This window comes from Parasteatoda tepidariorum, chromosome 2, assembly GCF_043381705.1.
Source record: "Parasteatoda tepidariorum isolate YZ-2023 chromosome 2, CAS_Ptep_4.0, whole genome shotgun sequence".
Classification (NCBI taxonomy): Eukaryota; Metazoa; Arthropoda; class Arachnida; order Araneae; family Theridiidae; genus Parasteatoda; species Parasteatoda tepidariorum.
Window position 1 is genome coordinate 7,974,054 of NC_092205.1, and position 25,115 is coordinate 7,999,168.

General features: G+C 31.1%; 1 long non-coding RNA gene across 3 annotated transcripts in view; it reads left to right on the forward strand.

The window, feature by feature from the left end:
* Positions 1-522: 522 nt before the first annotated feature.
* Positions 523-25,115, forward strand: part of LOC122268915 (uncharacterized) — a 55,417-nt gene continuing 30,824 nt past the window's right edge. The window contains exon 1 of one of the 3 annotated variants that reach the window (XR_011636053.1): positions 523-861. This is a non-coding gene — a long non-coding RNA (uncharacterized lncRNA). The remainder of the gene's footprint in view (positions 862-25,115) is intronic. The other 2 variants (XR_011636051.1, XR_011636052.1) reach the window with 2 other exon arrangements.

The window sequence follows — 25,115 nt, forward strand, 5'->3', positions numbered from 1 at the left end:
ATTACTGTGAATACATGCGCTTGAAATCATTATGTATTGTATCACTCACAGTGGATGCGTCCCGCAGTGGACTGATCGTTAAGACACGGTTCCCAGCAGATCACCGAAGTCAAGCATCACTGACTACGGTCAGTGTGCGGGTGGGTNGAGGGAGTGCGATATGGGTCCTCATTGAAACTGTTCGACCGTAAAGTGCTACACTTCACGCCCAGGTCATCGGGCTACCAAAGCTGGGGAGCCATTCCTTCCCCCAGCAGAGGATCAAAATTGTGATGGCATGTTTTCGGATCATCCTCAGGAATGTTTCCCAGACCGTCGCCACTGGCCCATTGTGCAGCTCTAGTGCGACGTAAATGAACTATAACAACAACAGAAATTCGCATATGACAATCCTCATTGGAAAAATAAATTTACTCATACTAAACTCGCTCATCGAAATCTCGTTTGCATCTCTGAATTCACATACGCGATTTCTTCGCACTTATGGTTGGGTTCAAAATTGGATTTGGTCGCGCAAACGTGAAACGTAAGTGCACTATTTATACAGTGAAAACGTATTATCACTATGCGGTCACAGTTATTTTTTTTCTTCTTTTCTTCTCATTTGTGCAATATTTTTTCGAATTTTTGCTGTGAAAAGTTGATAAGTCTTCGGCGATCTTCTGGTTGTTTGTGTATTTTAATTTTAGTAACTTAGCAATTTTTGTGTAAAAAGTGTTACCGATTTTGTATTTTCGATGCATCTTTCTGCTTTATAAAATATTAAAAATTAAACTTGTGAACTATCAGAACATTTCACATCTCAAAGAACATAGAGGGAAGAACAGATCTGTAGTGGTGAATGGTTAATAATAACGAAATGTAAGTGATATAAATTTAATCGTTACGTTTTAAATATTTTTTGTAACTTTATTTATATTTGAATTACCTGTAGGACTTCTGTGTTCTTGGGTTTTAAAGATTGTTTGCATAGTCTTGCATCGTTTGCTAAATGGAAGATTTGATATCGGCTGTTAGTCAAATTGCTCCTTATGAAGTTAAATATCATTTTGTTATTAAGTTTTTTAATGCTACTTTTGCATTTGTATATTGTCGCTATATTTTTAGGAAATAATTGGGTTTTAGTAAACTTGTCAGTTCTTGAATTTTAATTTTTGTTTTGAATTCCTAGTCTTGAATCCTTTGCCATTGTCAAATAATTTATTTACGATTTTATTTGTTGTGATTTATAAACATTTAATAACTTGAACAAAAATAGCATTTAATTATTGTTTAGTATGCATATAAACTTCCTAATGTTAAAATTGTGTGTTCTGTGATTTTTGTTGTGATTTATATTACTATTAAAACTGAAATATATCATCATTCCACTGTTGACTAATCGTAAGACAATAGGTCACCATAGTCAAGTATCACTGCCTGCGATCAGTGAGTGGGTGGGTGACCATTATGATCTTTCTGGGAAGAGATTTAAGGTGTGCAAAATCTGTTAAGTTCTCGATTTTACAGGTTTAAATGCTATAAAGCAGGGGTGCCACCCTCTTTACAGAGGATCAGAATTGTCGTGAGATGTCTACGTATTATCCTCAGGGATGTTTTTTTTTGGGGGTGGGATGAAAAAATCTAGCACTTTTTCTTCAATGCCAACAATGATCACTTCCTCTGCTTTTTTGTTCCCTCCTTCAAAAAACCTACTTAGTAACACAGTTTTCATGACAATCTCTCCAATTCGGTCTACTTGCTTTTCTCTAGAGCAGTGTTTCTTAACCTTTTTGGTATAATGGACCCCTTTTAAAATTTTTTAAGAAGTCACGGACCACCCCCCTGTGAAAAAAATAATTGCAAAAACCATCCATTATTAGAAAACATTTAATTTTATTATTTTAATGTTGTTGTTGTAGTAGTTAATTTACGTCGCACTACAGCTGCACAATGGGCTATTGGCGACGGTCTAGGAAACATCCATGAGGATGATCCGAAGACATGCCATCGCAATTTTGATCCTCTGCAGAGCGGATGGCACCCCTGCTTAGGTAGCCCAACGACCTGCCTTATTATTTTAATAGTATTCAAAATTTTATAATTAAAATTTTTAATGTGAAGGTTGCTGCTGCTTCTCCTTAATTAACTAATTGAATTGGGGGATAGTTTTCGACAAAGCAACGCGCATATCATGTTCAACATTCAATCGATTTCGATGTTTTGTTTTTACTGCCACGAGTGTGGAAAATCCCGCTTCTCAAAGATACACAGTAGCAAACGGAATTATAGCTGTCATAGATCGCTTTGCAGGCAATGGGTAGGCTTCCAAACGTTTAAAAAATTAGGAGTAGTTAGTGGACCCCCAAAATATGACTCATGGACCCCTTAGGGGTTCATGAACCACAGGTTAAGAAACCCTGCTCTAGAGTGTCAACTCGAGATAAAAAGGAGTATGGAATTCCAATCTGGAGCTCGAATAACTTTCTAATTGATTTTCCCGCTTCATATGAACGTTTGTTTATGATGTTTCTCTCTTGTGGTGCGCTGTGAGTGCTAGCTGCCATTTTAACTAGCTCTTTACTGTTTTATGCTAGAATTTTTGGAAATGTTTATGAGTGGAGCTGCAGTATATTTGTATTTTGTCATTATTAAAAGAATTAGTAATAGCTTATAGTTTTAATAAACTCACGAATGCTTTGGTCCATGGGTAAAGGTTTATATTTACCTAGCCCTGCACAAACAAATTTGCTCTACGATTTTTCTTATTTCTTTTTATTTTACTATCTATTGAAACAGTAATTCCATCTAGTTGTTGCACTGTTTTGCTGATCACGGGTCTGTCTAGGACAAATTTACTACCGTTTAGCGGACCTAAACAAATTCAACTTAAGGAGAAACCGTAGTTTCACAAAATACTTTTAAAAAAATAAGTTCTAAGATTCCCTTTACCCTGCCTCTTAAAATTTTTTGTTGTATTCCTGTAAAAACAGTAAATCCTGGGTTAATTTAATTACACATTTCAATTTGCAATGGAACTCTCCTGTGAATTGCTATTTTGATTGCTTTTCTGTGTAAAAAGAGCTCTACGAATACTTTGCGTGTGTATGGTGTGGTAAGCCTAACCGGTCGCTAACGCCATATTATAGCGAGCTTTTCTTCGCAGAGTTTTTTAAAATTAAATGACGAGGCTGTCCCTTTGTAAAGTCGAAATTCGAACTATTATTTTAAACATTATTCTTATTAAATTCTGATAGACCTTTATTTTTTTATGAAACAGTTTTTTCTCTGTAAAACTCTTTTCTGTGTGACTCATTCGAAAATGTTCTCATAATGAAGATAACTTTTAATGCTAGTACAGTTAAATGTATGTTTTTATTAAATTTGAGTTGAAATTTGACTGTGGACAAATGATTTTTAAATTTGGATAAAATTTTAAGCCCAAAATTTTACAATAGCAAAATTGTTTTTGAACATATGGGACAAATATATATAGAAATTTACCAGTCAGATATGATTTTTGAAAATACTTCTTATTTTACCATGTTTTTGTGTTGATTTTTTTAATTTTCAGAAATTATGTCTAAATTTTCACAAAACCTCTTAAAAAAACCTAGACAGACCCCTGCTGATGTTTCTAATTTATATTTCTGTAGCTTTTTTTATTTATTTTCTATTGATTTTGATGTTTTGATTAATCTTTTGTAGATTTGCCATTAGTTTTTATTTTTATTCATTTTTACATTTGCTTCTTTTGTACTGTTTTTATTTTTGTGATTAATTTTAATTTAATTAAATTTAAAAAATTTTTTTTTCCTCCAATAATTATAGAGTGTAATTCTCGGAGTTTTGTTTATTTATCACTTAAGATTTTTGTTGTCTTTTTCTTTTGCTTTTAACTATTATAAGTTATCCCATTCTAGGCAGTTTATATGCATAGTTTGATTTAACTTTTCGTGTTAATTATTGTATTTCTTCTTGTAATGTTACAATAAATCTATTTATGGAGCTTGATAAAGTTAGATCTTTCATGCTAGTCAAAATATAATTTTATAAGAAACATATCATTTGGAATTATTTATAATAATTGGCTTTTTAATCAATGAAAATATACTTTCCCAATTCAATAACTGTGCAACAGCTTTGCTATTACAAATATCCTACATTAGAAGGGTGGTAAAAGAAATTAAAGAAGAAAAAAGATATATAAAAAAATAAAGCTTCAAAATTTTTTTTTTTTCTGAAACATGAGACATTGATATAAAAAATATGCAAAAAGAAATCTGTTAATTTTTAAATTAAATTTGTTTTTGTCAATGATGATTTGTAAGGAAGTGTATACAAATATATACATATTAAACTAGTTATATAAGAATATCCAGATTATAATGTCATTAGTAGGGTTCACACCAGTAATAACAATTTAGTGGTCCAATAAGATCACCAAGGTATTCATTTAGTGGTCCAAAAAACCTAATATGGTTAAGACACTTAAGAGAAAAAAATTTAATTTTACAATTGCATAATTAATGTTATGGTACACACCAAAAATTAATAATTGTCATCTATTACACACTAAAACTAATTAGAGCCATTACCCCACAATGAATAAAGATTAGTATTTATTAAAATTAAATGAAAAATTAAAGCTAAATTGATATTACTAAACAGATTCAACATATAGATGGAAGTGCTTAGACGAAATAAATAAATGAAGAAAACAGGGACTATAAGAATTAACAAAATATTATATTAAAAATTAATTATCTAAAAATTATAAAATTCTAAATGAAGTCAATTATAAAGGAGCGAAGAACAATGTTTTATTAATGAACAATTATATTAGATTATATTATATTATAAAATTATAGACTAAAATTGAATAAAAGTGACTTGAAATTGTTTAATGATATTTTCATATTAGCTGTATATAAAATAATTTGCTGGTAATAAACATATTTCAGTTATCTCCATTTAGTTCTTATATTTATTGCATTACAAGTGCTATTCATGCTTATTAAATATGTAGCTATTGTTTATCAATAATGAAGAAAAAAAACTTAAAATAGTTTGTTTTTCTTTAATGTAACTTTAATCGAAACTACTCTTTATTGGATATTTAAATGGCAAATTGCCCCCTTTCTTTATAATCGTAAGATGTTTAGCTTGAACAAAAATAGCTATGATTTTTATTTAGTGCTCAATTTAATTAAAGTACTGTTTTTGTAATTAATTTTTGTAATCTTTAAATAATAATTTTTTGAAACCTTTTCGTTAGAAATATAAATTTTTTTATCTATATAAATTATTTTAAATAATACTAAGTATTTTTAACACATTTTATCAGAAAGTTTGGTGAGTAAATATAAAGAAATAAAATTGTTTTTATTTCAATCAAATAAATCTATTTTTTCTTTATAAAAAAAATCAAAATTTTTGCCAACCCTGCCACATATAGAATAAAACTCTTTATGATATTTTTTAATTGTATGAAGAGTATCGAATTTTAAAATTTACTTTGAAATCAGTAGCTACCAAAAAATAAAAATCATCAAAAAGTAAATACTCTTAATGTGCAATTATTTGTATGTGCGGCCTTGCGGCAGAATTTTTTTGAGCTATCTGCGACAAAACTCTCGGCGACATACACATTGCTGATTTAAAATAGCAAAATTGATGCGTTTACCCGAAAAAAGAAAAAAAACTCTATATAATTTTTTAAATTGAACACATAATAATTTTTTATTTTTATATTTTGGGTGATATTCTCGCATTTTGTTGAGGGGATGCTCTAATTACTTCCTTTGTTTTTTGTAAATAATCATGACAATAAAAAAAATAATTAAATTTCATGAAATGTAGTAGTAATTGCCAAAAAAAAGATCAACGGCGAAATCATACAAATCGGACTTCTAAAAACTATTTAAGAACAAAGTGAAAATCAATATCAGTTACTGCCTAAAGTAAAATTGAAATATTCTATCGATTTACTATACTATTGGGGTAAATTGAGCGCGCCAAAAAGTGCTTATCTAAATTAGTGATTCAAATTTTACATATAAAGATCTGTAGGAAAGAAAACTAAGAATTTTTACTTTTCCAAAAGAAAAGAAAAAAATTTCTGCTAGAACTCTGTAAAGTTCTGCTACAATGTTGCCTTGTCTTTGCGATTCTGTCACCAGGATGTAAGGTTATGTCCATGAGATTCTGTGTTCAAAAGCAACTGATGTTTATTTTCTCATTCCCTCCCTGTGAGAAAATGACACTTTTGTAATAGATTGATTCAAATATTTTTAAGGCCTAGTTAAAAAGATATTTTTGTTTCACTTTATTTTAAATAACAGTTAAAGACTGATGTATACTTAAATACAATCATTAATATTTTGAATATGTTTATAACTAAAATTATTATTCTCTCCCCATGTAATCATTCCCTTTCTTTAATGTTTTTCTTGTCTAGTACTTTATTTCAAAAAATTAAAAGTTTCTGATCCAATTTTTTTCCTTGTTGTCGTCAATACCTGAAAAAACCCTATTTGTAGAGAATGACCCAGTACATGTTATAAGAATGTTACATAGAAACGAAATTTTTTCTTTTGAGGACATTTGTTGTGACATAAAGTCAAGCTTCTGAGGCTAGGTCACTTTGAAACTGACCTAGCCTCAGAAGATCATATACAGAATCAATTGAAAGGTCTAATCTTGCATACCTTTGCCTAATGCATAATTTTGCACTGATATTTGAAGTTTCCTTCTGCTACGATGGGCTAATAAGTTACAGATATATGTATGGACGCTTGTCGTTTTTTTTTACTGAAAAATTTAGGTTTTAAAATGTATAATCTAAAAATTTAAAATCTAAAAATTGGTAGAATTTCTTACTCTTCCATAATTAACACCAGATGTCATTAAAATTGAAGGGGGATTGGTCAAAAAGTGATATGATGTAGAATGAGTTACCTATTCATTTATTTCTTTAATTTATATAAAAATTTCTCCATAATACATAACATTCTCATTGAATATAACAAAGTGGGGAATGGGTTTTTCAAAAGATAAAACAGCTCTCTAGGCTTTGCTGACAAAAAGGCATATTTTGATAATTTTCCTGATTCTGTTAGCTTTTTATGAAACTATTGTGCATAAAAGTAACAGTGACTTTGGTTTTCCAATCATCTCAGAAACATTCAGCTGGTTTAATAATAATAAAAAGATAATGGTGGTTACAAAAATTCTAGAATTTTAGAATTTTTTGATAGTTTAATAAAATTGTCAATAAAGAAACAATTCCAATTATGACTGTATTTATCAGTAAATAATCTTGACATTTTTAATATTGTCATTAATAATGTGAGTTCACAAATGGGCAAGACACATTTTATGCTGAAATTAGTTCATATCAACATCAGTTCACAGTATTTTTAACTGTTTGGAAATTTGTATCTTAACAGTTCAGAAACACTTCGTACAAACATATTGGACTCTACATAACTTACATGCATATTTTATGCATAAACCTATAGATTTAGTTTCATGTCTGTAATTTATTTCACCCCTAAAATATTAATTTACCTATAATCTAATCCTGAGGCATTGAACTGTCATTGTGAAGAACTGGAGCTCAATTCCCATTGGCTAAAGGCCATTTGTGCACAATGATGACTACATTGCCACCATTGGTCATAAACTTGTGGAGCTTTAACCAAAGAATATGTGTAGGAGAGGAAGGCTAACTTTCATAGACGTTAAGTAAACCGGTCTCCCAATGGTTGGTACAGATTTTAAGTATGTTGGAAAAAGCAACATGTAGGGGCACAGCAGTAGAGGTTTTTCTTGAAACGAGCTTATGCACATCTCTCCTCTGAACTGCCACAGGGGTTTAGGAGAAGAAATTTTTTCTCTTTATTTATGGTTATTCTGTTACTGTATTTTTGGACTATTTATTAAGAAATTTTTTCATAATTTGTTTATGTTATCCATGTTGATTATGTAACACATTTTGAGATAGAACAAAAAAAATAAAATGGTGGAAGGCGGCGAACTTAATCACTTCAGATGGCGTACTGTCATTTTCTTCGTATGCACTGAATATTAATGCATGTGAACGTTTTCCCAAATCAGAGCATGCTGTTCTTTCTGTTAGTTATTTTTCTGGCACAACATCTCGCACTGACAAGTTCCCGGCGTTAGTTACGTATTTGGAGAGCTGGAGTTCTCCTTTCTATGTTCTTTGCCTTAACTTCCATGACCTCCTGAACTACAGCAGATTGTTGCAGGAATGCTTTGCTTTTTTATAAATCCAGTTCAAAATCTTTTTCCGCTACTATATTTTGAAATATATTTTTTGATTTAAATAATCCTCAATTTTGTTTTTTTTCTTTCTATAATTTATCTTTTTCTATAATTTAATCCCATTTCTATATATTCTTAATTAGTCTTCACCAACTTCATTCAAAATATTTCACATATTCTAAGAATTGGAGATTAAATTTCTTTCTCTTTTCTTAGTACAAATTTCTTTCTCTTTTCTTAGTTACAGAAGGGAAAAAATGGAAAGAATTTTGAACATCAAGTTACATGACTGCTTTTTCCTGTGGCAGGTGTTAAGGCCTGGTTTCTTAGGACAGGACGCCGTCAGCTGGAAATCAGCGCTAACCTCTGATTGGTCCATTTGTGAGTTTGATAGTATACGTCATCGAACGCTCATCTTGAACTACAATTGCCGTCCAACTCAACTGCAGTTGGATACAACGTGACGTTAACCACAGAAGCAATGGCGGACAGCATCCAACAACACATTGAAATCAGCCAAGATTTTGATTTTGATATTAAACATAGCTTCTTCATTAAACATAACACTCTTCATTTAGCTCAGCTATAATATGTTTTTTCGTGGACAAAGTTATTATTTGTTCTCTAAAACACTGGTCAACAATAACAAAATCAATACAAATTCAAAATAAATATTTGTTTACGTTATTAACGCATGCGCAATGAGAGATAATGTCTGCGTTGGACCGACTGTTCACGCTGAGCTAACAAAAAAGTATTTTTTTGGCGTCAGCTCTGAGTCAACTTTCCGCTGACGTCCAGATAAGGCGCTAGTTCTAAGAAACCAGGCATTGAGCTAACAAACCAGTATTTTGTTTGCGTCAGCGAAACGTTGACGTCCCGCTGACGCCCAGATAAGGCGCTTGTCCTAAGAAACCAGACCTTTAGATCTGCCTTTATGAAATGCCTCCGGGATGTTTCCCAGACCGTCGCCAATAGCCCATTGTGCAGCTCTAGTGCGACGTAAATTAACAACAACAACAGCCTTTATGAAATGCCTAGATTATCCAAATATAAAGCTTTTCTTGTTTTGAAATTTTTTGTTGAGCCCTTCTATAGATCGAATAATTATAAGTACACATATTAATAGAAAAACAAAGTTTAATTTAACCATTTATTAATATGCCATCTATTTATATTATTTTCTGTATACTTGTCAGAGAATTTATCCTTTGTTCAATATCACAGAGCATTATTTTTTTTTTTTTTTAAATCTTACTTACTTTTTTTACCCCACCTTTCTCTAGGTTTTGTTTTAATTTTTAAAATATCACTTGAAAATGCACATTTATTTTATCTTATTTTAATATTGCTAGTTTAGACTGTTTTAAACTTCAGTTTTTATTTTACTAAATGTTTGGTTGATTTTTTAAAAAAAAAAATCTTCATTTATTTAAAAAGTTGAAAATTATGAAAAATGAGAGTATTTTATGTTAAGTTTTATTTTTAGTTAATTTAACTACTTTAAAATTAACCCTTCCACTGCTCCGTGCTTCTCAAATAAAAATGCTTCGTGCGAGCAGCTGACGTAGCAGTTGCTATCGACTGAATACTTTTTCTCTCAATATATGTCTTGTTGGTGACATAGTAACACTTCATAATGGGTTGTTCCTTTTTTCTCAACAGTTTTATATTTTTTTACAGCGAATTTCACACTTAAGATGCATAATCATTCATTACATAATCTGACAGTTGATATAACAAGGCTTGCTTGTGAAAAAGTTCCATTGATTTTATGTAGTAGTTTTTCATAGGTGCCCTTTCAAATGTGGAAACTGAAAAGCATAATTTTTTGGCATATTTTGCTTTTTTAAGATGAAAAAGATAAAAATGCTGTTCAGGCAAGAAAAAAATTATCTAATGTATATGTAGAAGATGCATTGGCAGCACGCCTGTGCAAAACTGGTTTGCGAAATTTTGATTAATATGCAATAAAGGCATTAATCAATGCAAACATGCGAGTTACAACTTATGAGATCATTGAGACATTAAATTTATCGAATTCGACTGTTCGTGATCATTTGAAAAGCCTAAGGTTTAATCTTTGAGCTCGACCTATGGGTTCCTCTTGTTCCTACGGAAAGAAATTTGTGCTGTCGTGTTGATGTCCGTTAACGTCAAGAAACTTATCCATTCTTAAAACGCATCATCACTAGGGTCGAGAAAAACAAAAATTGTCTACAAAAATTTTCCGATCTCTACAAAGGTTTTTAGACAGTAAAACCTTAATTTAAAATACGAAGGCCATGAACAGTGGTTCGAAAAACATTATTTTTGTAGTTAAATAAACCAACTACTTAGTTACAAATATAGTTAACTACAACTACTTTTTTTTAAATGTAGTGACTACAAACTACTTTGGAGTTGTAGTAACTTCTTCACAACTTTAGTGAGACGAACTTACATTAAATGTTAAGGAATATTTAACAAATATTTATTCATGTTTACATGAGCCAGTTAGTTATTTCGAAACATTTTTGTTGTTGTTGTTGTTTTTTTGTATTTGTTCTTTTGATTTTCAACTTTTTCTGCCTTTCTCGATAGCGAATATTTAATTTACGAAATGCCGAATCATTAAATACTTGGAATTGTTTAATGCTCTTTTATTTCTTCTAAAAAATTATGTGCATCGAAAATACGTTCCCATACTTTTAAATAACATCTATGTTTCATGAGTGTACATTCACGTGAGAAAGTGTGACCAAAGTGATCAGTTATCTATTTTTCGTAATGGCTAGTTTAAATATTAGTTACATGTAATTCTATATACGTAATTCCTGTTAACGCTCAGCTGCAGCCACAGGGTCATTTTCATTGCTTGCATTGACGGGGACGCGAAGATTTGTATCCATCAAATTCGAAAAATTGTGTTAGAGCCGTATTTCTTCACTAAACTATCTTTCTTTACTAAAAATAGTTTCCGGGAATCGCTAAAAACTACTGTGTTTTTTTAGTATCGCAGTAACCTCTACGCTACTTTTTTTTTTTATAAAAAAGTTGCTAACTACACTACAAACTACGGAAAAAGTAGCGACTACTGTAGTTTCACTAGTTGTAGTGCGCTACTTCGGACCACGCCAAGAATCAGTTTTTTACCCCCAGCAAAGAACAAATATTTTATTTGCTTGGAACTATGTTTCTACCAGAACGATGGCAAAGGTATTATACCAGAATGAGCAATATATGATTCAATAAAATATTTATTCGCTAAAAGAAAATCGCCTTTCTTTTTCATTAAAAAAGTAACAAAATTACTTTTTAAACAATCCTATAATGTATAGTACTCAATCCAATTAATATTATTTTGTTCTTCTAGCATTTTTTTTTTTGCCTAGTTTTTTCTCCAATGGGGAATTTAAATTCCATGATTTGGTAGTTATAATGTTTGTATTTGGATATTGAAAAAAAAAAAAAAATTACAAGTTGGTAGCATAAATACTTTATATTCGTTTGTTCTAACTTTCTATGTAATTTTTACCCATTGGCAAAATGGGTCTTGATTTGGATTTGATGGCATCCTCATACTTTTCAACTATAACCAGGAACAGTAGTAAACAGTGCACTTGCGTCGTCATTGCATGCGTTGCTATGGTGACAGCTGCTGTTAGAGAATTTTTTTAGAATTATTCTTTTCACTTTTAATTTTGTTATGCATCAATTTGGTGGGTTTGTTTTTGAGGTATGGGACCAGAGAGATCCCATACATACTTCTTGAGTTGTGAATAAAAGAGAATTTCATCATTTGAACGATATTTTTGTTTTTATTGTTTTAATTAAGAATCAGAAATTCTAACCTTCAGTTCAAACTGGATCGTTTTCAATACTAATTCAGGTGAATATCACAAATAAAGTGGGCCCAAACTGATTGACACGCCATAAGTTAAGAGGTGAGGCAAGAAAAAAACGATGCCAAGGCCTAAACTTACCGTGGCTGCGAAAGCCGAAGCCTAATAACGTAGACGGGAATACCTTAAGCTTTATCCACAAACGGAAAAACGAAATGATTTTGTTTGCAAACGCAAACATGAAGCCCGTCCCTCACAAAAGTACCAAAGTGGTTGAGAGAATTGAACCCTACCGAAGAGCAAATGGTGACTCTCCGAACCTCTTTCATGCAAATACGAGAACTGGGTGTTGATCGCCAGTTAGGGATAAAAGGATCCATTGTCAACGTACCCAATGACTTGCTCAAGACCGTAGACTGCCGCAGTATAAATGATTCATTCACTATTCATGTAAAATTGAAAAAAAGCTTAGATTCCAAATTTTATTTCATGTATGAACTTGTGAATCCGAAACGGGTGTATGCTTACAATCTCCTTCAAGCACCATTGTGCCAATCCGAAAATGTTAACATCGATCTCAATTGGCTGTTCTTGATTGTCTATTCAGTCATCAATAGAATTTACTCAGAATGTGTCTGAGCTGCATTCAAATATGTTTGCTAAATTGTGTTCCGAGCAGTTCTGGATTAACAGTTAAAGATGTCCAAGATCAAAACACAATAAAGTTGCTTTTTTCAGAAAAAAAAATGGACAATAACCATTTTGCCAATGAGTAACATGTGATCACCTTGCGACAATCACAATTTTTTAATAATTTTGAATTTTTTTTTACTCTGATTTTTTTTTTTTTTTTTTGAATTTGCATACCCTATAATATTGTGACATTTGGCCTAAATTATAGTTTTGCAAAATTTTATTAGTTTGAAGAATGTTAAGTTACAGCTCAGCGCAATTAAATGTTTAAAAGTACGCGATGTATTACATATTTTTTTACTTTTCTTAAATTTTATAAAATTTCAAACGAATTTCAATATATTATACTTTAATATTAATGCTAGTAAATAATGATTATATTGATTATGATTATTTATAAAGTATTTTTATTTTTAGAGGTTTTTGAAATTTTTTTTTGTGGGGTAATTCTATCTCTTTTTCATGCTACTTCTCTATATAAACATTTAATTGACCTCATTTAATTGACGAGTCAGTTATAAATTAAAATAATTTGTAATGAACTTCTATCGAAATTTTCCGTTTTTTCGTTTTTTACTCATTTGATTTCACATTATTATATTATTATTCATTTCATATTCGTACATATATCAAACTCGTTTCTAAAAGAAAAAAATTAAAATTTTGATAAAAAATAATTCGGCGAAATTTATTTTCAATTGAACAATAATGATGATAAAGTTAGATGCATTTAAACATCTCTCTACGATAATAGATCGAACTCAAAAGAAATTAATTTGTTATTTTGTAATTATTCTTATTATTCTTATTTTTTTGAATGTTTTTTCCCCCAATGCCCACCTGTGTTAACATCCATCAATTCTGCCATATACAGGGCAATTTTGTTTGCCCCTCTTTCAAGGACACCATATTAGGTGGGCCAACGTCGCTCCCACAGTGAGGACAAATTGTACAGAGAAGGAAAGAACATCAATGCCTTGCCCGGGATTCGAACCCAGAACATTTCAGATGCAAGGACAGTTCCCTGCCCCCTACACTGGCCAGTCGGCTTTTTTGGAATGTTTGAAATTTCAGAGCTATTTTTCTTGTACGATACCATTTTTCTATTATTCTATTAGCATTCCCATGTTTTTAAAGTTAAAGGAATTTTTTAATGTTTGGTGAACACTAAGGATAAAATTAAACTTTAGATCATTACAGTGTAAAAAAATAAATGAAACTAAACTAAAAGAGTGAGAACAGTTTANTTGCGCTTGCGTAAAATTTACTATCGTGAAAATTCAGCTTTTTTGCCTTTTGGCTAATCTCATCCCTGATTACAGTGTAAAAAAATAAATGAAACTAAACTAAAAGAGTGAGAACAGTTTAAGTTTCAAAACGTTTCAAATAAATCATATTTCATTTTCAAAAAAGTATGGAGGAGCGAACTGCACAACAGATCCTACAAGAGATAAGACGTTTGGCGATTGCAGTTCGCAATTGGCGATGATATGGTGCGAAACAATGTAATATTAAATGTGGTGGTAGAACGAAATTATATTGACCTAAACCGCGATGCGATTTTTTTTATTTTGAACTTTTGGTAAATAAAATAAAGTTACTGAATTTTAAAATGCTTAGGCAAGAGATGTTTTACGTTAAAAGTTTATTCTTTTAGAAATATTGCACAAATTAATAAAAATAGGCTATTAATTCGTTCTGTTTCATTTGTAAAAGAGGTTGTATTCCCGGTTTTTCCTATCTTCCGTACGGATTTAAAAACTAGGAGCGGGGCATGTAATTTTTTTATCGAATTTCGCGGAATTCCGCGTATCAAAAATCTTATAATCAGACGAAATTTTCACTCGCAATCAAAAACTAACTTTTTGAAACTTTAGGTTCTATTAATTTAGCGGATTATCGTCTTTTCAAATTTTAGGAACTGTGCTGGAATCCGCTGATATCACAATTCTTATTCACGCGGTTTAAATATCAAACATCGATTTTCGTATTTATCTTGTTTTATTTAAAAGTTGCACATTGCGATTCGTATTCACGCGTTTTTAAAATCCCAGATCGCGATTTATACTTACGCTTCTTTAAAATCCCATATCGCGATTCGTATTCACGTGTTTTTAAAATCCAGTATTGCGATTCTTATTCATCCGTTTTAAAATTCCAATATCATAGTGTTTACGCGTTTGTAATATCAAACATCGCATTTCGTATTCATAAGCAATTTAAGCTACGAATTGCGAATTCATGTATCGCAATTTTTGTTAAAAAATATAATATCGTAATTCATATTCACGCACTTTAAAATCCAATACCGTGATTTATATTCGCGATTTTAAAATCCAATATCGTGATTCATATTCACACGATTTTAAAATCCCATATATCGGTTGTTATATAAGAACTAAGATTTCTTCTTAAATTGGTTACTATAAAGGTGTGATATTCTTCATTGGTGGGTAATTTAAGTATAAATCTTAGTTCAAAAAATTATGTTAAATATGAAACATTTATATTATATAAATTGATATCTTGATATCGATTTGTTGCTCAGAAAATACTCGTTATAATTCCTATTTGCAGGGAATTAAATACATTGTATTGGTTAGATCACTTAAAATAAGCAGTATTTATATTTTATGAAACACGTAACTATCTTTAGACTTCGTTTTTGATATAACATTTAAATTTAATTCACCTGATATTGTTAATTGGATACGGTAAATGTTTAATTACAACTGATTAAGTACGATTTTTACATTTTACCATTCTTTATACCAGGTGTGAAGTGCAGTACAGCCAGGTACTTCGGAATGCCACAGTTTTTAACTATTGCATTAGAAATAGAACTAACCAACAGAATTACGATTCTGTGTAACTTGAACATCGCATGCACTCCAACTTAGGTTAACTAAATAAAAATAAAAGAAAATATGTTTTCACTATGCTTTTAAGTTGAATCAAACTATAATTATTTCTGAAAAAATTTGTGAGGATGTTTTCATAAAGATATGTGAAGGTTATATTTGCAAAGAAATACAATTTTTTAATGATAAAATCATAACGAAAAAATCATGTAACATTTTAATAATATGTTTTTATTGAAACAATATTCCGAAGAATTAATATATAATTTTTTTTATTGTAGGAATCGTGAAAAATATAATCTTTTTTAGGTCACCGATGTTCTCTATTAAATCAATTTTAATAAAAGAAAAGATTTTTAAGAAGTATATAATGACATATTATTTGCTTTAAACACATTAAAAATTTTAAAAAAGTTATCTCCCTTTCTTTAAAGTCACAGAATTCTTACAAATGTTAAATAATTAATATTTCAAATAATCGGAAATTCGTTAGCGCTAAAATGAATAAATATATTGATCTGGAGGGGAAAAAATATGAATATTAGGATTTTCATTGTTTAGTCGTAATTATATTTATCCATATCTGAATGTAATCTAATCTGAATCTATAAAAATATCTGATTTTATATGAATGATAACTATCTAATTTTATTTGGTTGAATAATAATTGGTTGAGAGAAAATTAGGAAAATAATGAAAATTATTATGTGTGTTTCGATAGATATTTTATCTGCTCAGATTGTAAACCTGGAGTTAACCCAAGTGTTAAAATGTAACCGAGTAAAAAGATAAGTTTTTTTGTTCTTGTTATATTTATTACTTTTTAAAATGCTACACTCTATTGCTAGAAGCGTTTATTTTAAACCATCATTTGTTGGATTTTTTTATATTATCCCCTTGAAAAATTATTTAAATTCCTTTTAGCGGAGTCAAAAAATATGCCGTGCCTCGAATTAATTCTCAGGAATTTGGAATTGATTTTATTTCATATTGAACTAAACAAGTATAGTATGAGTTGGCGATGGTTTCTGAATTGAGCTAAACAATTGAGAGCCAAATAACTACTTAATTTTTGGCCTTACGACATCTAAAAGATCCGTCATACGCAAAATTTAATAGGAAAAAAAAAAGAAGAAAAAAAGAATTAAAGATATGTAGCAGGGTTGCAAAAAAAAAGTCAGCCTTTTCTAAAAAGGGTCTGGCTGGAAAATTTTTCTTAAAATATTCGGCTTCATTTGCAAAAACAAATTATTATTTTTTCTAATATATCTTTTATTGATGACTATTGAGAAAAATTATTTAATCAAATTTCAGGGGTCCGTCTAGGTATTTCTGAGAGGTACCTATTTTGTGAAAATTTCGACATAATTTGTGAAAAATTAAAAATTATATTAAAAAATCAACACAAAAATATGGTCAAAATATGGATTTATCGTTTCTTAAGGGATGCAAAAATAAAATTTTAAGAAAAAGTATTTTGTGAAACTACCGTTTTTCCTAAGGTTGAATTTGTGAAACTACCGTTCTTCCTAAAATTGAATTTGTGAAGGTACCGCTAAACGGTAGTAAATTCGGCCTGGACAGACCCCTGGCAGGGGTCTGTCCAGCCAGACATTTTGTGAAAGTTCCGTTTTTATAAAATTGAAAAAATTCCTCGTAATTTGTTAATATAAAATAAACGTTAAGTCACATTCTTTCAACCAGGGTCCACTTTTGTGAATTTGTGCAAATAGGGTTCGTTATTGCAAAATAACTTTTTCAAGGAGTTTTTAAATTGTAAAGACATACAAGATTATGCTCAACACTGTAAAATTATAATAAAAAAAAATATATTTTAAAAAATAAACAGCAATTGCAGCTACTAAATTAGCTATGCNATGTCTAGCCGCCGTTCAACATAATGCATCTCTGTAAGGGAAAGCGCCATTCGCAATTGTGCCGTAAGAGCAAACTATGCAAATGGTACCTGCAGAGCTGCGCTACGAATGTATCACACGCAGTTCCGAGTGCCGAACTACAGAATTTTACTTCGTCAACTTCGTGAAACAGGTTCGTTCCACGTCACCTGACGTGAAACTGATTGACGAATAGCTATCCGCAGTCCAAGCCTGGGAGAAAGCATGTTGAACGTTGGGGCTTGGCTGATAGACCCGAGTCAAATACAAGAGTTTGTAGTGTGTCTATCGCTACAAAAATACAATTCCAATTCACTAGTAAGTATATAAGACATGTTGACTCGATTTTATGGTGAGGTACCTTTTCATAGAAGAAGGTTGACATTATCGATATCTACTGCTCTCACATTGGTGACCTTCGGACGTGATGTGAACACGCCTACTTTGACAGAAACTCCTACTTCAATTTGAGCACGCTTATTTCGATGGATTGTCCACATTGAACAGTTGACTTGTTACTTGTGACTGCGACATTGTCCTCGTCACGCTGTCGCGACTGCTAAAATCAACACAGGAGCGACCACGACCGTGAACTTAATGCAGCTCTCATGATCAGCTCTCAAAAGTACTGTGATCTTAATACAGCTCTCCCGGCTTCTCACAAAACAGCAATGAATCAACTAGTGGTATCCGTTTATCGAATTCTATCACCGATATAATTCTGGTGGAGTAGTGTAGTGTGTTTACCGCTACAAAAATACAATTCCAATTCACTAGTATATAAGGCATGCTAACTCGATTCTATGGTGAGGTACCTTTTCATAGAAGGAGCTTGACATTGTCGATATCTTAACTCCCCACAAGTTGTTGCGCATCACGTAGGTGTGAGTCATCTGATCGATTGTAGAGTGTTAAACGAAAGTCGCTTACCCCCCTTCCATTTTCGGCGAATACAACTTTGAATCTGGCAGATTAGCCTGTCCGCCTGATCATCTGCCAATGGGTGGTACAGCAATGTGCTCTGCAGTGGGACTTCATAGCTCATGTGCTATTTTACAGATGAAACGACGTTTACACTCGAGGGTGTCTTTAATGCTCTCAATTCCCATGTGTGGGCAACCGAGAATCCACATGTAACGCAACCACATGCATATCAACAACAATTCTATGTGAATGTGTGGGCTGGTATTGTCAACGAATGTTTGATTGACCCATACTACCGACACGACTTAAAGGAGAATGTTATCTTATTTTACTAGAACCTGTGTTACCAGAACTACTGCAGGATGTTCCGATCGACATTCGTAACCGCATGTGGTTTCAGCATGATAGCGCGCCAGCAATGTTGCTCTTGCCCACTTCAGCACTGATGTGTACACTTACCTGAATGCCATTTTTGAGGCTCGGTGGATGGGACGTGGGGGACCAGTCCCTTGGTTATCCTGATCACCCGATTTATAGATTCTCGATTTCTTTTTATGGGGAGATCCGAAGAATCTTATTTATGCAACTCCACTTGACTCAGATTTATTGCTAAACACCGTCCCGCCCCAAAAGGGGGCATCCGGGTATTAATATTTACAAAAGTTATAACATGATGAGCTAAAATATTCTTTATACAGATGAAAAGATGATCTCCAATACATTTTCCAGTTTAGACAAGTGGTAACAAGAGATAGGGCTATGACGTAATGAACTGAATTTAAACAGATGAATAGATGCTCTCCAGTTTAAAATTTACAAAAGTTGCGAATTAATGATCTGAAATTTCCCTTTATACAGTTGAAAAGATGTTCGCTAATACACATTACAGTTTAATCGAGTGATTACCCAAGATAGGCTTTGACGTAATAACTTGAATTTGAACAGATGAATCGATGCCCTCCAGTTTACAATATATAAGATTTATGATATGATGAGCTAAAATTTTCTTTATACAAATGAAAAGATGCTTTCCAATACACATTATAATTTAAACAGGTGATTGTAAGAGATAAAACTATGACATAATGAGCTACTTTTGAGCAGATGAATAGATGCTCTCCAGTTTACTTTTTACAAAGATTGTGTTATGATAAACTGAGTTTTCAATATACAGATGAAAAGATGTTCTCCGATACACCTAACAGTTTAAACAGTTAATTACAAGAGATAAAACTATGACGTAGTGAGTTGGATTTGAACAAATGTATAGGTGCTCTCCAGTTTACTTTGTTAGGTTCCAGATCACAATTCATATAGTTGTAGACAAAATTGAAACCAGTCTCAAATGTTTTGAGAAAAGTTGCATACTTCATAGTGTTTCCATTCCTTCACCATGAGGAGGTATGTTGCATTCGTCATATATTTCACTCTATTATTTGCACACTTTTCCATTGGATCCTATTTAGGGAAGTAGTTGGTTTTCATCTTAACTAAATTATTTCTGGTGTATTTTTTTCAAAGTGATCTTTGATGATTTCCCTTATACCCTCTTTTATCTTTTTTTGGTTCCAGTATTTCTTTAAATTTTCGTAGCTAAGATTTCTGGGAAAGTATAATTTTCTTTTATGTTCATAAGTTGGGCATTTTAGCAGTATGTGTTCCAAGTCGTCTGTAACTCTGCATTGATCGCAATTTAAAGGTTTATTATGAAATCTTCGTTGATAGTCTTTTTGTATGCCGTGATTGGTTAAAAATTGGTTTATATAGAAGTCGCTGTATTGAACTTTATAAGAGACCCCAGGTATTAAACTATGAGTATGCCTGCCCTGTGAGGTTGGGCTGTCCCATCTATTCTGCCATGTTATCACGTCTTGGTTTCGACATTCTAGTCTGACCGATCTTTTGGAAGGGAGATTGAATATGTCTATTTTTTCCTTTTTACATGCCTTTTTTGCCCACTTATCTGCTTCTTCGTTTCCTTTAAAACCAGCATGGGCTTTAATCCAGTGTAAGACTATATTTTGTGTGTAGTTGTTTTTGATTATAGTAGTCATGTAGTCACTTGACTCAGATGAGGATCTCGTTGCTCGAATATCAGAAGCGCTTCACGCACGTGTGTGTGTGCGTGAAGTACCTGGCATCTTAGAACGTGTACGCCAATCGCACCGCCGACGTTGTCAAGCATGCCTCGCTACTGATGGACGCAATTTTGAACAGTTATTGTAAACATTACACTTGTCAACGGCACTGTGTTTGCACCTCATCGCGTCGTTTGCTCCCATACAATAAATGATTGTTACAATGACCTGTATCTACTCTTAAAGTTTGTACCATGAATTCGGAACCACCCTGTATAGGGGTTGACAGTTTATAAGTTGGGCAGAGTTACACGTTGAACCAAGCTCAATTATTTTAATAAGTTAAAATGTGTGCCCTTTTTATTTCATCAAACTTTATTTTAGCATAGCTAAGTAATTTTCATAACTGCACAACTTTTAACTTCTAAAATTTGTTTCTATAAGAATAGATCAATAAGTTGCAATTTTGTTACAAGGCTAGATCTTTTATTTAGTAAATACTGGTAGCTATTTAAATTTATATGATAAAGGGAGAAATTGTTGCAATCCTCTGTGGAACTCAGAAAAGGGGGTACGTTTGTCCACTAAATCTCGGTATATTGGACTATCAGAATAATTTAGAGAAACTTTATTCTAAGCTTTATTCTAGTTATTTTATGAAATTATGCAGTAGACTTTTAATATTAATTATTTTTACAGAAAAAAGAATTATATTGTAAGTTAGAAAAGTTTTTAATTTTTTTTTTTTTTTAAATTCTATTTTACAAATCTGAAATGAATAACAAAATTTCTGGAAATCAAAGCTTACAAATGTTTCGTAAAAAATTCTACTTAAAAATTTACTTTAATTCTTCTTGTGTATGCATTCTATTAATTTTATTTATAAACATGACAATAAACCAGTTTTATTCACATATAAAATAACAAAATTTGTCATAAATATTGCTTTTTACCTTTTGTCAAACTGGAACAAAATTTTGAACATACAAATAACTGAGCGCGAAAAAAAATTAAACCATATATTGTACCTGTACTCCTAAAAATTACACAAGAAATTTGCTTAATTTAGACATTTTATCAAATATTGCAACCTTTTTAAAGAATTTTGATCAAGAAAAAAAATTTTTATGGCATAAGATTTTGAGATTTGGTCTGTATGTTTTATGTTTTTNTTAATTTTTTTTTTTTTTTTTTTTTTTTTTTTTTTTTTTTTTTTTTTTTTTTAGATTATTATCAAATTAAGTTTTTCACAGAACATTAAAAAAAAAATCGTAACTGGTGAGAAGAATGTAGATTGTCTTGTTGAAAAAATCCAACTGCAGATACCGTATATCCTGGTGTATAAGACGACCCGTTGTTATAAGTAGACTCCCAATTTTTGATTACGGAATAGCAAATTTCTGGTGTCTCGGCTGTATAAGTCGACTATGCCAAATACTAAAATTAGAAAACGTAAAGGAAAAAAAAAAACTGAATAAATAACTTATTATTAAGTCTACAAAATGTTTTCAAGTTAAAAATATTTCACATTGTTTTTATCTGGATCTGATACATTGCCCTCATATGAAGAGATAGCTCTGAGGCACCCCCTGAAATTTGCATTAACAAATGCTGTGTTCACGCTTCTCCTTTAGATTCCATGTTATCAAATGAAACTAGATTCAATGTAAATGTGGATTCAAATGTTATTGTAAAATAATTTAAAAAGTGTGAAATTTCAAATTCTTTGGATAGGAATAAAAGTTTTTTTTATTTTGGGGGGGAGGGGAGAGAATTAGCAGGATTAGGATGAAGTCCTATTGCCAAGTGGATCCGTACGAAGACACTGCTTTTCTTGTTTTTTCGACACAGATGTTCTGAAAGCTTTTAATTTGTAGCTTTAAGTAGTATGTTTTGAAAGTTTTCATTATATACTCCCGAATAAATTATCTCAAATTTTCTGATTCTTAAATTTTTTTTAAACGTAATTCTAAGTATTTTTTAAAAAAAAGAAGAAAAAAAAACATTTATACATTAAAAAAAAAGTAGGCTGAGAGAAAATTATATTGAATATAACGGTATTAATAGAATATAACTTATCAAAAAGAGTTTTTGAAAAAGGTAAATTTGTACAGAGATTTTCATATCTATCAGGATGCGTAGCGTTTTTAAAAAGTGCTTGTTTTCGATTTTCGTTTTTTAAAAGTCCTTAAAGGTGCTTTTTTCATTGGGTGTTTTTAAAAAGTGCTTAATTTTCCCTCTGTCTAAATGAGATTTTTTTCCTTTACTATGTTGATTTTTTCTTCGAATTATGCAAAAAGACGCAGTTCACATTGTTCTATTCAGCGTCTTCATAATCAATTCAACCCCAATCTAATTCGGCGTATAGTCAGTCCGTAGCGTATGAAACGCCATTCGTTTTACATTATTCAAAATTTCATGATTTTTGACAATTGTCAAAAACAATGCCAAAAGGTTTCTTCTTTTTATTACATGACGGCTAAAACAAGATAAAACCGTCGATTGTCAAAAACTTTCCAATCCTGCCTAATTATGATATTTTTTTAAAGCGCTTAAAAATATTTTTTGAGTGCTTGAAAAGTGCTTAAAAGGTGCTTCTTAATTTTTTTGTGTGAATAATTTGGCTACGCATCTTGTCTATCTCATTGTAGTGTATGGATATTTCACGATCAACGAATGTCCGACTTCATAACCGATGTCAACCCATTTATTTTTGTAAAATTTTGGGGGTTTCAAAAGTCTACTGATACACCGGGGTGTACGGTAATTTTTAATTACTACAGTAAAGTAAATACTTTAAAGTGGACCAACTAATTTTGATTTCTCCTACAGATTATTTTTATTTAAATATAATAATCTAATCTATATAATTCTCTTACGTGGCTCCCAAATTTTGGCTGGATTTCTTTTCCGCCTGTGGCAATGTTTGCTTTGTTTTGTTTTGAAAACACCAAAGCATTCTGCCTTTTAATGATGTGTTTCTGATCTAATATATATAATTCTCTTACGTGGCTCCCAAATTTTGGCTGCAGTACTTTGTACAGCTAAATAAGTTTCTTTTCACAACACTTCTGTTAGGTTAAAAAACATTTCGCTAAAAAAATAACGAATTCTAAAAGAAATAAAAATAAACAACTTAATAAGAATGCTGTTGCCCGCCGTAGAATTTTTTGAAAGTTAACTTAGCAACTTAAATCAAAATGACATGGAAGCGCAACTAGATCAAAATTATGATACCTGAGCGCTTGACGTAACAAATCCTTCAATTCTAAAAGTGTTGTATTGCCAAATGACCAAATTAACAATTGTGTTTTTAAAGAAATTCTATAAAATGTTTTAAATAAACAACCTACTTCTACAACTGCTTCTTGAAGAACTTGACTCATTGATTTAAAAATATTGTTTTAATTTTACAGTACTAACTTTACTTCTACTTTCATTATTGCTATGACCCTCTTTCATTACATTTTACAACTTCATGCTAAATTTGAGGACTTTAAGTTGTTTTGTGGTTCAATATTGACATTTAGAAATGTGTACATAAAAAAAATATTTAGAGGTTAAGAAAAATTTGAATTGTTGATTCAGAAAAATTTGAATTGTTGACATTGAATTTAACAATGGAAACAATGGTTTTTGTGAAAAATTGAATTGTATTGTTGACATCAAAACTAAAAATATTGTGTTTCAACTTAACAATACTACCTTAATTTATAATTGCCTCGGAGAAATTTGAATTGTTAGCAATGACTTAAACAAAGTTTTATTTTGACTGACAAATACTATATTATAATTTTAATTTTTTCTATGACTATATTAATTTTCTTACTCTTTTCTTTGTTTTTTAAACATTTTATATTTTTGTGATAAAATAAAAAAACTTATAGTTGTTCTGCTTCTGGACACTGATGAAAACTCAAAATGATGGGCTTCATCAACAATCAAAAATATATACATTTATTTTACAAATTCCATATTAATAGGGTGGCGCCCTTCCGAGAATTAAAAAAATACAAAATTATCTTATGAACGTATCCAATGAGCGAGCAAAGCGACCATTGAATTGCGAAGCAATCCGAAAAGAACTGCGAAAGCAGTTCCGGGGGTTAGCGAGCGCCAGCGAGCAGGGGGCGAAGCCTCCTAGTATACATTATTATTTAAATTGTTGCAATTACTTAATTAAATTGTAGGTACTAATTATTGATTAAATTGTATGATTATATGTGTATGATAATCTGTGATGTCGTATGCCACTCAAAATATAAAAATAGAATTGAACAAAAATTAAGAACATAATTTAAGAACAATAAGTCAAAATAGAAAAGCGCAAAAAAGCAGCAAAAGCCAAAATGGTCTTAATTAAGCAATATAAATAAAAAAGTAAGAATTTAAATAGTATAAGCAAAACGAAATCTAAAGATACGTTTTTTTTGGTTTTGCTACGGACCACATGATTCGAATTCAACAATAATTACACAAATTGTAATATTAAAAAGGATTTTATTTCATTGTGGTTCAGTGGTTAAATCCAAACTGAAATTTAAGAAGTGAAGAAAAAATAATAAAAAA